Here is a 16,030-nt window from a genome sequence, read left to right as displayed (position 1 = left end):
CATACAGATAACATTATATGGACTGAGCAGGCTGTATTTATACATTTAGGTGTGTGTGTGTGTGTGTGTGTGTGTGTGTGTGTGTGTGTGTGTGTGTGTGTTTAACAACTGAAGAAAAAGAGACCATGAATTTTAGAGAGCATGGGAGGGTTGCCTGCAGGAAAGAAAGGGTAGAAATAATACAATTTATGGTTTCAAATACTTAAAAATGTATTTTTTTTAAAAAAGAACTCACTACATAGCCAGGTATTCCCAGATCTCTGGGGTGGGATAAGGCATCCTTCCCAAGTCCCCCAGATCCTGTCCCTTCTGGTCCTCAGGCCTCATTTGTCAGTGGGAAAGACAAGTGATAGAGAAGAGCAATGATACAGATCTCTCTGCCCAGGGCCTGAGACCAGGCCACTGGCTCCACTAGAGAGCTTGACTGACAGCTAGCCTGGAGGCACCTCAGGGCCTTTATTAGCAGGTAACCCTGACTCTCTCTGGAGTAGCTTATGATGAGGCATGACAGCCATTAAGCTGCCATCCTGTGTGGGTCTCTGGCTGGTTCTGGGAAGTGTGGCATTGGATGCTCCATTCTTAGCATCCTCAACATCCTACTTATGAAGGTGATTCTGTGCTGTGGATTATGCTCAATGTTAATAAAAAGCTAATTGGTTGATAGTGGGGCAAAAAGAGATTGGGTGAGACAGCCTGACACAGAGAGAATGATGGGAGGAGGAGGAAGGGCAGAATCAGGAGAGGTGAGAGAGATGCCAGACAGCCACTGAGCAAGCAGGATGTGTAAAAAATGAGGTAAGAAGCCATGAGTCATGTGACAAAGTATAGATAGAAATATGGGTTAAGTGTAAGAGTTAGCGAGTAACAAGCCTGAGCTACTGGCCAATCATTTACAATTAATATAAGCCTCTGTGTGTTTATTTGAGAGTGGCTGTGGGACAGGAAAACTTCCATCTACAATTCTGTATGCAGCTTAAATCCCAGTATGTGTCAAGGCCAACCCAGGATCCAGAGGAAGCCCCTGGCTGATCATGGTGCTGAGTCAGCCATCACAGTGGGAATAGCAGGCAGGTGATCTCATTTACAAAAGCAGGCTGGAATCCTCACTCTCTCAAACCGCACTGACCTGTGCCACCACTGCTTCCTGCCACTTCAATTTAACCCCGGCATCTGCAAGAGAAAGCCATGCCTATTTTGTCTGTATGGCTTCTACTCTGCCAGGAAATGTCAAAATACTAGTTTTGGGGGCCACAGGTTGTGTGTATTTTAGTGTAAGAAACTCTTAGCCATGTATCTTGGACATACATGATTCATTTCTAATCCTATCCATGGGTTCTGAAGGCATCCTGATGGGGTCCCTGGCCCTCCCAGGGTCCCCCAGGAGTTTGTGCCAATCATAAGGCAGAGCCTCTGACCCCTCCCAGCAGAAGCTGTCTGCTGGCTTCATCCCTCACTTCCCCCAAAACAATCAAAGAAGCCAAATGCTCATCTGCCAGGGTGGGAAGAAGGATTGTACTTGGCAGGCTACAGGATGATGGAAGACACAGATTGTAGTCACAGCTCTCTCTCTCTCTCTCTCTCTCTCTCTCTCTCTCTCTCTCTCTCTCTCGAGTTGCTGCTATTTGCTCATGCTAGTCTTTAGGGAGTGAGAGCCATGCGGCACAGGGGTTCCCCCGGGCCTACACAGCAAGTCCCCTGAGCAGACAGACTCTCTGTGGCCCATCCCCACTGGGTGTCTTCCATCACTAAGCCATGACCAAAGCCACTGAGGTGCACCCCAAGGAACTGTCGTCTCCCTCCTCTGCTGACTTTTCGCCCAGAAGCCATATCATCTATGGACCTCTTCTTTGGGTCCCTCCCTTCCTCTGGTCCCAGTGAAGGGAACTCTGAAGTGTGCTAATAGGGCCGTCTTGAAGGTGGATGACAGGCCCAGCAAGGCCTGGGCCTGCCCCATCCAGACAATAGCAAATGTTGGCAGAAAGGGCCAGGGGCAGGAACCAGCCAGGCAAAGACACAGAACTGGCAGGCAGGCAAGACAGGTGAGCAAGGAGCAGGCAAGGCCACTTCCTCTGTTAGCATTGTCACTTTCCGTGATTCCAGAGACCCCTGGTAAGCCACAGTCCGAAAATTTTAAATGGAGATTTCCAGAAATGTATGGTTCACAAGTTTATGAAGTTTAGAATAACTTTTATTATGGTCCATTGCTATAATTATTTTATTAAGACATTTATTTATTATGTATATGGTGTTCTGCCTGTATGTCTTCCTGCAGGCCAGAAGAGGGCACCAGATCTTAGTACCGATGGTTGTGAGCCACCATGTGGTTGCTGGGAATTGAACTCAGGACCTCTGGAAGAGCAGCCAGTGCTCTTAACCTCTGAGCCATCTCTCCAGCCCGCTATAATTATTTTATTTTGTTATTACTTGGTGTGAATCTCTTCCTGATCCCAATTAAGTTAATATTTGTTGTGTATACATAGGAGAAAAAACATGACAAATTTAAAGTTGCTTCTGTTCTGTAGTTCCTGATGTGAGTCTTGGATGATACCCTCCAGGGCTGAAAGCATGTTCACCCACCCCAGGTTCATATATACAACATGACAGGTGCCTGCATGGAACTCTACCACTGTATACAATAGGCAGAGAAAACTATTGAGTTCATTTTGTGTCAGCCAGCTACTTCTGAGCATGGGGCCAGTGTAGACTCTATTGGAGAAAGCTGATGTTCCTGTTGCCAGTGGTCCTAATGGCAGATAGTTTCTTGGTTAGGGGTGGTAGCTCATGTCCACTTCTCCATCTCAGTGCTGATACCCCATCTGGCTCGAACCTGTGCAGGTCTCGTGCAGGCTGCCAGAGTCTCTGTGAGTTCATCTATGTGTCAGCTCTGTTGTGTCTGGAAGACACTGCTTCCTTGGAGTCTTCTATCACCCACCGCTGGCTCCTACAATCTTTCCATCTCCTCTTCTGCATAGATGCCCTGAGGGGAGGGGTTGGATGAAGAAATCCCATTTAGGAGTGGGTGCTACCAAGTCTCTCGTTCTCTGTACATGGTCTCTATGTTAACTCTCATATACCTCAAGAAGAAGCTTCTCTGATATGGGTTGAGCAAGACACTGATCCATGGGTATAGCAATATGTCGTTAGGAGTCATTTTATTGCTATGTCCCTTTAGCAGAATAACACTGGGTTTTCTGCCCACGGCCAGTCTAGTCTCAGGTTCTTGGCCACTTTGGCAGTGTTAGGTATGGGCTCCATCTCATGGAGTGGGCCTCAAGTTCAATTTTTAAAAAAAAGTGGTTGGTTACTCCCATAACATTTATACCACCACTGCACCAATATATCCTGCAGGCAGGTCATTATTGTTGTTGGGTGATAGTGATGATTACCTTTCTCCTCCACTAGCATGAAGAGTACCTTCCAGTACCACGAACACTAGTCAGTAGGGGTGAAGCTTCTAGTTCTGCTTGACTTCTCCATGTTTGAAGACGTAAGTAAGTGTTGTCTTCAGCAATTAGGGCCTTCCCATCAGGGTGTTGAGAGCGACCAATAGGCTTGGCAGTAGTCTGTGATGTTTCAAGGTGTGTGGGAGGTGGGCCTTGGGACCCTTTGGGCCAATGACTCATCAAGATGCAACCCATTCCTGGCACTGGAGGTTTTACTTGGTGGGATAAGATGTCTTGTTGGGGCATCGCCTCTCCTATTATGTGGTGATTTCACTTAGATCCTGGTCTATGTACATATTTTAGGAAGCGTTTGCAGTAGTATGTTTCCGTGTGATTTTTTAAGTCACCTTTCGTGTTAGTTTTCCTTCCCCATAGTCTTCCCTTTCCCCTTCTCTCCCATCTCCCTCTCTATTTAATCCCTCTTTTCTATTTCCCCCTTTCTCTCTCCATAGCACTATATCCTATTTCCTCTTCCTTGGGAGATCCTCTCCTCCCCACCGGTCCCTTACTGAGAATGTAACTTCTGTGGTTAATTGGATTGTAGTACACATATTGAAAGCTTAAAGACTAATATCTATATATAAGAGAAAACATATAATATTTATCTTTTGCGATCTGGGTTACCTCACTCAGCATGATTTTTTTCCTAGATCCACCCATTTATCAACAATTTTTATAATTTCATTTTTTAACAGATGGATAATATTCCATTGTGTAAATGTACCACATTTTCATTAGCATTTATCAGTTGATGAACATCTACGCTGTTTCCAATTTCTGGCTATTATGAATAGAGCAGCAATGAACATGGATGAGCAAGTGTCTCTGTAGTAGGATGTAGAGTCCTTTGGGTACATGCTCAAGAGTGATACAGCTGGATCTTGAGGTAGGTTGGTTTCCGGCTTCCTGAGGAACTGCCACACTGATTTCCATAGTGGCTGTACAAGTTTTCACTCCCACCAGCAATGAATAAATGTTCCCTTAACTCCACATCCTTGCCAGCATGAGCTGTCATTTGCTTTATTCATCTTGGCCATTCTGACTGGGGTAAGAAATTCTCCAAGTAGTTTTAATTTTCATTTCCACGATGACTAAGGATGTTGAACATTTCTTCAAGTGTTTCTCAGCCATTTGGGTTTCATCCTTTGAGAACTCTCTGTTTAGTTCTGTACCCATTTTTTAATTAGATTATTTGTTTTCTTGATGTCTAGTTTTGTAAAGTTCTTTATATATTATAGATACCAACCCTCTATCAGATGTATAATTGGAAAACGTCTTAGGGCCAGCAGACTTAGGAACAGGTTGGGGCAGGATCTGAATCCAGTGCTCACCTGCTGAGTGGCATTGAATAAATAGCTCCACAACCCTGAGCCTCAGTATTCTTGTCTGTACAGTGGGACCACAGTCTCTGAAGGACTTGAAAGGTTCACGAAGGCTGCCACACAGTGATGGGTCCATGCGGGGCCTTCCCTTCCTGCCCCGTGCAGTCCTGGGATACTGTTTCCCTACAAAAGCACTCAGTCACTGTTGCCATGGTGTGTGCAGTTTCCCCTTGGAGCACAGGTTTAAAGATTGCTGAAGAGCCTCCTTTAGAGCAAGTGAATGACAAGAAAACTGCTCCTGGAGATCTCAGCTGCTCTCCTGCCTCAGAGGCTTCCACATGCTGGCACCAGCATCCTGCGGGGCCGCAGGATGACTCTGATCTTTACTGAGTGTCTCCAGGGGCATGGGGTACCTCCTCAGCCAAATCTTCTGCCAACTAGGCAGGGAGCAGGCTGATGACCGGCAGCCAGTGAAGGCTGGGAAGCCATGTGTAAAACAGCCATCTTCCCAAGGCTGTCTCCCTGGAGACCTGTGATATTTGTACAGGAGTTGCTCTGGGAAGCTCAGCGAGGTGTAGGCCCCACTGTCACTGAAATAGAGATCTCCTGTCCTCCTCAAAACCCATGGCAGGAGGGACTGTACTGGCCAGCGGGTAACCATTTAAAGGGTCATCTGAGGGCCCATCGTTCTTCAGCCATGCGCAGAACAAGGACAAAGACCTAGCATGTTCAGCTGCTGCTTGCAGGGAAGATTGGTGCTTTGCAAGAAAATAGGTTGGAACCACTCCTCTGGAAGGTTCCTGGGCGTACTTCAACTGATTCGATGGTATGCTTATGTGGTCCCCAAATTTCTTTCTTAAGTCAGAGGACCAGCTGAACTCTGCTTCATCTGTGGTGTAGGTGAATGCCATCACCAGCAGCCAACACCCCAACTTTATAAATACGTGCACAGTATAAAAAGCCGCCTTGCTTTTAAAAAGGCCAGGGATGAACCGGCTCTAGATGCAGTAGGACCCAAGGGCATACTGTGTCTGTCTGTATGTCTGTACCTTCCTTTCCAGCCTCTGGGCTTTCCCATGTGGCCAGCATTACAGTCCACTGGCTGACTGTCCCGCCTCACATCTGGTCAGTTGGGTCACGCAACAGAGAGGAACTTTGTGAAAAAATCTATGAGAAATGTCCTGGGGGAGTGACTGGGTACAGTGGGCCACATTTTAATGTCATAACCATGAGTCACAGGTTGCTTTGTTAATTATATTTTTAAATAGAATTTTTATGCTGGAACTATTTTAGACTTATAGAAAAATGGCTAAGCTAGAACACACAGTTCCCAGATGTCCCAGAGCGATTCTCTTGACTGCTAACATCTTAGAATAGCAGGGTACATTTGTTAAATTAATGAGCCAACATCGATACATTAGCACTAACGAGAGCCCATGTTTTATTAAGGCTCCTTAATAAAGGAGCGTTTGCCTTGTCCATGTTGTGCCCCTCGATCCAGGGTGGCACTTCTCATGTCTCCTCTCAGCTGTGGCAGCTTCTCAGCCTCTCCCTGTGTGTGATGACCTTGACATCTCTAAGGAGGCCCAGGCAGCCCTTTTGTAGACTGTCTCTTAATTGGGTTCTGTCTGGTGCCTTTTCTCCTGAGCAGCCTGGGGTTACAAGGCTAGGGATGAGATAACGCGTAGGTCCCTCATGCTGTACCAAAGGCGAGGCTGAGCATAGGGATCATTACTCTTGGCCCTGACCTTGATCAGCTGGCTGGGGAAATGTTTGTCAAGTTTCTCCCTGCAGACTTCCTCCTCCTCCTCCCTTCTCCCTCCTCCTCCTCCTCCTCTTCTTTTTCTTCTTCTTCTTCTTTTAGTCCTTCCTGGAAAGAAACAACTATGTGCAGATCATGCCCCACTCCTGAGCACAGTGTGCTGGCATAAATCTGACTTTTCTGCATGGGAACTGGTGTCTCTCCTTCCGTGTGTCTCTTCAGCCTCTGATTATATCATCATGGCTTTGTGGGAACTTGTCTTATACTTTGAGCTTAAAATCTGATTCTACCTCTTTTACTTTGTTGCTCAGTTTGTTTCACTCTTTGCTGTTGGGTGGCTCCTCAGTTGGCTCCAAGCCTCTTTGATGAGTCTACAACAATGCACTTCACTTTTCTTTTCCTTTCTGTGAACAAACATCTCCTCATCCCAGACAGGAAACTGATGATGGACCAAAGTAAGGATACAACCAAAGTCCAACTTAGTGAATCAGTAAGTGTTTGGGAGTGACTTACAGGAGCCTAGGTAACTCAAATGCAGTTCCATCATCAAAGTCCATTCAATCATAGGTGATGACTCCATGCACCCCTAGAGTTTCCTGAACAACTTGCAGGCAGCTTTATGCTCAGAGAGTTTCCTCCCCTCAGTAGTTCTTACTGCTTAGATAAGTTAGGGGAAGGAGGGACCTTATGAATCTGGTGAGTTTTGGGGACTTCCTGATACTTGTGAGTTGTCTTCTTTCTGAATTTTAACAAGCTTCTCCCAGGGATGGAATATTTCAAATCAGAGGAAATTGCCACATGGCAAGTGTGTGTGTGTGTGTGTGTGTGTGTGTGTGTGTGTGTGTGTTTGGTGTGTGAGTGTGTGTTTGTGCATGCATGTAGAATTCGGAGGTCAGTGTAAGGTGTTGTTCCTTCCTTCATGTCTATCCACAGATCTAGCCTAGTGTCTCTAGCCTAGAGACAGCGTTGGTGATCATCAAGGATTTATTAGGTCTGTGTCACCTGCCTTAGAGTGCCAGGCCTCTGGTTACACAATCCATTTGGTGGAGCCCCCCCCCCACTTCTTCCCCCCCCAGAAGGAATCGGTCCATCCTTTGTGGTCAGGTGCACCTCTGTATGAGACAGGAACCCTGCACCGTGTGATGGTTTTATGCTCCTTCCCTATTTGAGAAATGTCATTTCTCATCAGAAATCTCTCTCAGGGAAAGCAGAGTTCAGAGATGTTCTGGGAAGGGGGCAATGCACCGGAGGCAGTACAATGAGCCTGCGCGGCACTGGTGAGAACTGGGCAGGACGTCTTTTGGTGAAGGCTGATTGGTAGACTACCACTGTATTCGTTACTTTCCTCATTGCCTTGACAGAATACCAGCTCTGAAGCAACATAAGTGAGAAAGGGTTTACGTTGGTTTGTGACTCAGGGGGACAGTCTGTCCTGCCTGTGCTGGGGGGAAGCCGCTTGCTCTGGGTGCATTAGGAAGCAGAGAGAGACAAGTCCTGGGGCTCAGTTGGCTGTCTGTATTTCCCCTTTTTATTTAGTCATGGGATGCTGCTGCTCACATGCTGGTGGATCTTAAGTACTTATTCAGCTAATCCTCTCTGAACATGCCCTGAAGTATGGCTCACTAGCACCCTTGGCATTCCTTAATCCAATCAAGTTAACAATCAATATTAACCACCACAGCCACCTAAAAACACACACACTGGGTGGGTGTGGTATGTGCCTTTAATCCCAACACTCGGGAGGCAGAGGTAGGTGGATCTCTGAGTTTGGAGCCAACCTGGTCTGCAGAGCAAATTCCAGGATAGCCAGGGCTACACAGAGAAACCCTATCTTGAAAACAAAAACAAAACCAAAACCCACCAACAAAAACCAAACTCACAACAGGGCAGTTGTGCATGTGAACCCTCAGTGATTGTGACAGTATATACAAGGCCTGTGCAAGCTCAAACCAGACAAAATCCCATCATGAAGAGAGGAGGTGGGCACAAAGAGAAGATGCATCCCTAGCTGAGGAGCTTCTAGCAATTGATAGCTGCTAGGAAAATCAGTTTTCTTTTAAGGTGTGACCCCTGGCAGGCTGATCCACTCCAGGGCAGGCTCCACACCCAAGAGTATTTGAGCTGCACAAATTGGACTCAATGGTGTAAAGAAAAAAAGAACATGAAGTTTGGTGAGTAAAGAGGTTGGAGTGGGATTGGGAGGAGGTAGGGGGCTGAATACGATCAAAATGCATTATATGAAATTCTCAAAGAACTAATGAAAATATTTAAAACTTGCTGTGGGTTTTCTTTCTCTATGCTGTGAATATGGGTGGCTCCCATTGGATAATAAATAAAGCTGTTTTGGACTATGGCAAGAAAGTTTACAGCCAGGTGGTAAATCCAAGCAGAGATACAGAGAGAAGAAGGGTGGAGTGGGGGGGGGGGGATGTCAGCTGCCACCAAAGAAGCAACAAGATGCCAGCAGACCAGTAATGCCACCACCACATGGCAACATATAAATTAATAGGAATGGGTTAAGATGAAAGAGCTAGCTAGCAAGAAGCCGAAGCCATAGGCCATACAGTTTGAAATTAATACAAGCCTCTGAGTGATTATTTTATAAATGGATGCGGGACTACAGGGCTGGGTGGGACACAGAGAAACGTCCCTCTACAAAAACTTCTCTGTGCATTACTAAAGGACACATTTCTATGTTCTCTCCTGTGGGAGCCCGTTTTCAGGTTCCTCGTGGGCTTTACTCAGCAGGTCCACATAGAGAGGATGATTAGGACCACAGGCCTGATTGCAGGTGTCTGAGATGGTCTGCACTTGGCTGTGCTGGGGGGAGGTCTTTTGCTCCACCCCTTGGCGTCTCTATAAATACCCTGGGAAAGAGACAGTCAGGGCCCGTTGGAAAAGGTTCCAGGCCCTCTCGAGGCTATCCTTTATTTTCTATCTGTTAATCTCTGCAACATTCTCCGCTATAAATCCTTCTATCTAATATTTCCTGCTGCTCGCACTCAAGAAAACTCTGGGGAACTGTGGGGTTGGTGGGTAAATACCCCACACTTTCCTTCCTTTGTGCATCCTGACTAATAATAAAATTGAACACTCGGGCACACAGGATTGACGAAGGCCTAGTGTGTCCCTCGGGATCCAGAGGTTTGAGCTACTGTGATGGTGGAGGGGAGAGCTGGCCTCCTCAGCACAGGAGCAGAGGCCAGGAGGAAGCTGAATTAAGGAGTGGAAAGGGAGCCAGTGTTGGGAGTGGGAAAAGCTCCTTCCTGGCTGTGAGGACAGAACCTCTGGCCCCAGGCAGAGCCGAGCATCCTAGGTGAGCTGGTTTAATCATTTTGGCTTCAAGATGGCGGTGGTTCAAAGGAAAATGGCCCTCATAGGGAGTGCCACCATAAGGAGGTGTGGCTTTGTTGGAGTGGGTGTGGCCTTGTTGGAGGAAGTGTGTCACTGTGGGGTGGGCTTTGAGGTCTATGCTCAGGCTATGTCCAGTGACATAGTTCATTTCTTACTGCCTGTGGATCAAGATATAGGACTCTCTCTTGCCAGCAATGGTGGTGCATACCTTTAATCCCAGCACTTCCAAGGCAGAGGCAGGCAGATCTCTGTGAGTTCAAGGTCAGCCTGGTCTACAGAGCGAATCCCAGAACAGCCAGGGCTGCACAAAGAAACCTTTCCTCAAAAAACAAAAACAACAAAACAAAATGTAGAAGTCTAAGCTCCTTCTTCAGCACCACGTCTGCCTGCATACCACCATGTCCCGCCAAGACAACAGTGAACTAAACTTCTGAAACTGTAACCATCACAATGAAATGTTTTCCTTTACAAGAGTTGCTGTGGTCATGGTGTCTCTTCACAGCAATAGAAATCCTAACTAAGACAAAGACCATCCCTAGAAAGGTGGGCTCACCATAAGGTGGGCAGAATAATTATTCCTTTAATGGGACACTGAGCTTTTCCCTCTGAGAATTCCTGTCCCCAGGGCAGCAGCTTACAGAATACATTTGCATGCATGCATGCATGCATGCATTCGTGTGTGTGTGTGTGTGTGTGTGTGTGTGTGTGTGTGTTCTGCCTGCTTTTCCTTTTTTCTTTTTTTTCTCAGAATGCTTTCCTAATGCTTTGGACTTTTTATTCCCCCAACTTTTGGGGCTTCCTTAGTCCTTCTCTAAAGCTTCCCTTGATTTTTAAAAATTGTGTGTGTGTGTGTGTGTGTGTGTGTGTGTGTGTGTGTGTGTGTGTGTGTACTTTGCTGAGTTTATGTGTGCAGCATGTATAGGAGCTCTTAGAAGACAAAGGAGAGTGTTGTGCCCCCTGGAACTATGTTACACATGGCTGTGAGGGGCTGTGCATGTGGGTGCTGGGAACTGAACCCAGGCTCTGTGCAAGAGCAGTAAGTGCTCTTAACCAATTCTCTCTGGGCACTCAGACTGACTGACAGTTGATAACCTCACACTGAGGGGGACCCTGCAGATATCCAGGTAAAGGAAGTGAACCCTCAAAGAGATGAGAATGAAAACCCAATTCAGATGGACTTTGCCAACCTGGATCTAATGCCAGGTGGTTCATTGTCAGCATATTTAAGACACAGGACAATTTGGGAAAAGGTTCCCAGGCAACAATCATTCCAATTCCAGGTACATCATAAAGCTTAAGGTATGACTACATAGAAACTCCTTTACAAAGTCCATGTGACCATGAGGGTAGGTTCTATGGCTAAAGGCCTAGAATCTAGTGTGGTCTCTGACTGAAACAGCACAGAGGTCAGCAGACCAGAAAGTACATGTGACATCTCCCCTGAGGATGGGTAACAGTCTAGGGAGGGAAGAGTCCGGGATAATCATTCTAGGGGATTTGGGCAAGGTCTGCATCTATAGAAAAAGGTGAGTGAGGTCTGCCTTCACAGAGAGCACAAAGTCAGCAGGTTATTAACAAAATCCACTTCCAGTCTTCTGAGTGGGGAAACGGGTATTTTATCTCCTCCATTGATAAGAAACCCCTGTGTGTTTAACATTCATGGTTTTCCTAATGATCTGTGGGCCCACAGGCCTTTGTGTTCCCAACACCACATCTTTCTAGGGCAGGATGTGAGTGTGGGTACATGGAAGGCCTGTGCACTGATGGGCACTTTTCCCACCACCTCAAACTCTTCCCATTTCTTTGTGTAAGCACACTTGTAATCTCGTGGCTGCCCCCATCCTGCCGTACCTCGTGTCTCTTTGAAGACATTCTATAGTCAGAGGTGTGAGTTGGTGCAGTTATGTACAGGGGGAAAAATCACACAACCCATGTTCCCATTGCAGGCAGCAACCTGTTCTGTTCTTCAGGCTGCCTTGAGCTCTGGCCTCCTGTTCGCTTCCCAGGTTTAACGAGGAAAGACAATGGCATAAGAACTGGCATCCTGGCCGGGCGGTGGTGGCGCACGCCTTTAATCCCAGCACTCGGGAGGCAGAGGCAGGCGGATCTTTGTGAGTTCGAGGCCAGCCTGGGCTACCAAGTGAGTTCCAGGAAAGGCGCAAAGCTACACAGAGAAACCCTGTCTCGAAAAACCAAAAAAAAAAAAAAAAAAAAAAAAAAAAGAACTGGCATCCGATCAGGGGAAGCACTTTGGGAAGCAGGCCAGGCTTGTTTAGAACAGCTCCTTAGCTTTAGAGTTGAGGTGTTTGAGCAGTGTGATTAACATGTTACACAGTGGTCCCTGGCAGAGCAGCTGCCATCACGGAGTAGGGAAACAGCCTTGCTTCAGGCAGATTGAGGACCTGTCACTTTGGAGTACCAAACTGGGTATGTGATTGCATTTAAAGCTCTATACAACTGACTTGAGGTTCTGCAGTTTTATTGTGTAGTTGTTAAAGCTACTTAGGAAGCAAAAACTGTGCTGTTCCTAAATAACCGAAATGACATCAGGGTGCACACTCCAAGGCATTTTGCTTTTTAACATCAGAGTGCATGCTTCAAGGCACTCTGCATTCTGTTTTAACTGATGGGGCAAACGAGAAGCATGGCTGTAACCACACAGCACCTCTGCCTCCTGAGTGTGAAATGTCCACTCTACCCTGGCAGTTGTTTTTGAAGTGGAGTTGAGATGCTGCCCTAATTTGCTCTCTGGTGCTGTGATAAATGCCATGACACTCCCAAGTCACAATCCATCATTCAGAGACGTCAGGGCAGGAACTGAAGCACAGACCATGGAGGAAAGCTGCTTACAGGCTTCCTCTTGTGGTGGTATTCTAATTGTACTGAAATGTGATTTTGATTGTATGTTAATAAATAAAGTTGCCCGGGGGTCAGAGCTATTAGAGCCATAGACAGAGTGTGGCGGTGGTGGCACACGCCTTTAATCCCATAGATCTCTGTGTGTTCAGGGATACAGCCAGCATTGCAGACATATGCCTTTAAGACCTAGGGGGCTGTACATTCAGACAGTGACGAGGTAGTCACGTGTTTGGGTTTACAACCAATGAGAAGGCAGAACAATAATACTATAAAAAAGACGTACAGACAGGATATAGCTCTCTTTCGGGAAGCTGGGACATCGCAGGCGGAAGGGTGAGATTTTAGCTCTGAGCTCTGACCACTTGGCTTTCTCTTTTACATTGTTTCTGTGTTTTTTATTTAATAAGACAGTTGGTTACATCAATATGCTCTCTATGGTTTACTCAGCCTGATTTCTTTTTTTTTTTTCCAAGCCAAACTGTATCCAGCTTTATTAAAGATACTTTCCATAAACAATCATGGTTTTTCAGGCAGGACATGGGCAGACAGTCATTAACAGTATACAAGAACTTCCAAACTCCCCTCTTGTATAGACTACCAGAATCAGAAAGCAATTGTAAAACCCGATGAGTCTTCATTCAATGCTTTGAAAAGGGGGAGAGCTTAGAGTGAGGGCTGACAGTTCACACTGAGGATGTTGTTTAACAACTTTTCTGAAGCCGACCCTGACTTTCAGGAGACCAAACGAACATGGCAGGATTATCAATCTGAAGATCCACAATCTTTTATAAAAGGAACCGCTGCTCTTTTGAGGGCACAATGATACCACTGCAAAGTCCAGATTGCCCGAGAGACCGGCAAAACCAATTGTGGGGGTCGGGTTCCAACAGGTCTCTGGTTTGAAGGGAGTTAAGTCTATGTTGATGGTGCAGGGGGAGGAGGATATAAAAATGAATTTAGAGTTTCCCACACAGGGCATTGTGTGCCATGGTGGCCACATATGTCAACACCAGGACGTCTCTCCTGAGAGCCAAGAGGAGTCTTTGAAAATTATCAGGGAAAGATGTTTTCCAACCATCACCAATCCAGCTTGGGAGACATTTTGTTAATGACACATGTTCCTTCCCCGCGCCCCCCCAAAAAAAACAATGAAGTGTTCTGTGTGCTAACAACATAGCTTAAAAAAAAGTAAAACAAAATTCTGCATTTTTATAAAGCTTGATAAAAAATAGTATTTCAAACTGTGCAGTCACCAGAAGTACACAGTTATCAAAAATGCACACATCTCACTTGGCATCTCCAGCACCATCAGCTTTCTGTGCCTGGTCTGTTTTGGCGGCTCCGTTTTCTGCACGATTATTCACATCCTTCCTGGCATCGGCCTTCTCCTTCTTCCCCTTGGGGACCTTCTCTCCCTTCTCTGCAGGGGCCTTTTCCGGCTTGGGCTCTGGCTTTGGAAGACCTTGGCTTTATCTCCTTTAGTATCCCCTTCAGCCTTTCTTTTGGGCATGGCGGCATCGGAGGACCTCGGCCTGAACGTGGGATGCAGCAGTGCGTGGGTTTGGTCTGTGGGGTGGGGGGAAGGGTGGGTCTCGCTGCTTCTTCACACTGCTCTCAGCCTGATTTCTTATTATACCTCATGACCACCTGCCTAGGGGTGGCACCACCCACAGTGGGCTGTGCCCTCTCACAGGCCAATCTGATGGAGGTGTTTTCTCAATCTTTCTCTTCTCAGATGACCTTGGCTTGTGTCAAGTTGACAAAAAGCTAACCATCACAGATGGCCTGTGTTGCCTTTTAAGAAAAGCAAGATTATCCCTGCCTGCAGTTCCATCTCAGTAGCACGTGGCATGCTTTTGCATGCAATCAGAATCCAGAGAAGAAGCCAGGGGAGGGGATAAAGTTAAGGCTGATGTTTATGTCATAGGCTTGTTTGGAATGATGCTGGTGTTGAGGACAGGTAGGTGGGTGGATGGATGGCTGATGGATAAATAGGTAGATGGAGCCATGAGTATAGGAGTGGATGGGTGATATGTGGATGCTGAAGGGATGCATGCATGAATGCTTAGATCTGTGTGTCTAAAAATGGATAGATGGATACCGGGATGGATGCCTAGATACATACATGTATGTGTGGATGACTGAGAAAATAAAGATGTTTGGCCTGTGTCAGGTAAATGGCAGTGCCTTCACTCACAGAAGTCCAATGATAGGCAGGCATGCACGCACTGAGTACTTACTATGAGGCAGGTTTCAGGTTTTAGGGGCCCAAGATTCCTGGATGAGGCATCCCTTTTAAGGGTTAAAGACCACTACTTCTGAGGAGGTGACATCTGGCCAGAGTCAGGAGCCAGCTTCACACAAGGCAGAGTGTTACCACGGAGACAAACGCTGAGAGTTGGTGACAGGACATTGCCACTGTGTGGAAACTACAGTGTGATAGTCCACAGCAGGGCCCCAGGAACACAGCACATGCTCAGATGCCTCCAAGCTCATTTTCTGTCTTCTCTGTATACTCTGAGACTGACCCATGCAGGCACACTATACCATGATTGGACTCAGCCAGTGAGGAGCTCCATTAGGAGCTAAGAGATGGGGGTGGAGACTAAGTCCTCCTGTTTGGGACTGGATGCTTTCAGAGCTTGTTAAAACACTCAAGCTCTGGCCCCTTTTACCCTGGTGTTCCCAGATCCACTATGCTTGACCCTTGGTGACCACACTGTCCTCTGGGCAGCCCTGATCGCTGCTTATGCCCTCATCACAGCCCTTTCCCACATAGCACACCTCAATTGTTTTAGTTTGAGCTTTGTGTCCTGTGAGAATCTTGACTGATAGTCTATGAAGACCTTGACCAGGAAACTGGTCCTCCGTGTGGACTGGGGTGGGCTGTCATTTACAGGAGCTGGGCAGGAGGATCTCCTTGCTAGAACAATGGGATGTGGGTAAACATGGGTGTAGTGGCATCTCAATGGCTCAGATCATTACCAGTGTCAGCATGGAAGGAGGAGAATGAAGCCCTGGGGAGATGCTGGCGTTGCCATGGCAATAGTTGTGATTGAGGAGAGTTTATACATACACAGGAAAAGGGGAAAAAAATGAAACCCACTGGTCACGCACCTAAGGAGTGAAGGGGCAGTTCAGAAGGGCTCTTAGCCACCAGGGTGGTGTGGCTGAGCCAAGGCTGCGAGGCTGGAAGAGACAAAGCACTGCTAGGTCACGTGGTGAGATCAGGGACATGTCAGTTGTCACAGCTGGGAGGGGCACTCCTGGATGGAGTGCTGGTCATGGTG

At 46.9% G+C, this 16,030-nt stretch overlaps 1 pseudogene; it reads right to left on the bottom strand.

Moving 5' to 3' along the window:
* Window positions 1-14,026: 14,026 nt before the first annotated feature.
* LOC121824676 (non-histone chromosomal protein HMG-17 pseudogene) lies at window positions 14,027-14,250 on the bottom strand (annotated as a pseudogene).
* Between the last annotated feature and the right edge of the window lie 1,780 nt (window positions 14,251-16,030).

This window comes from Peromyscus maniculatus, chromosome 21, assembly GCF_049852395.1.
Source record: "Peromyscus maniculatus bairdii isolate BWxNUB_F1_BW_parent chromosome 21, HU_Pman_BW_mat_3.1, whole genome shotgun sequence".
NCBI classification, from domain to species: domain Eukaryota; kingdom Metazoa; phylum Chordata; class Mammalia; order Rodentia; family Cricetidae; genus Peromyscus; species Peromyscus maniculatus.
This window is presented reverse-complemented; position numbering and strand designations above follow the sequence as displayed.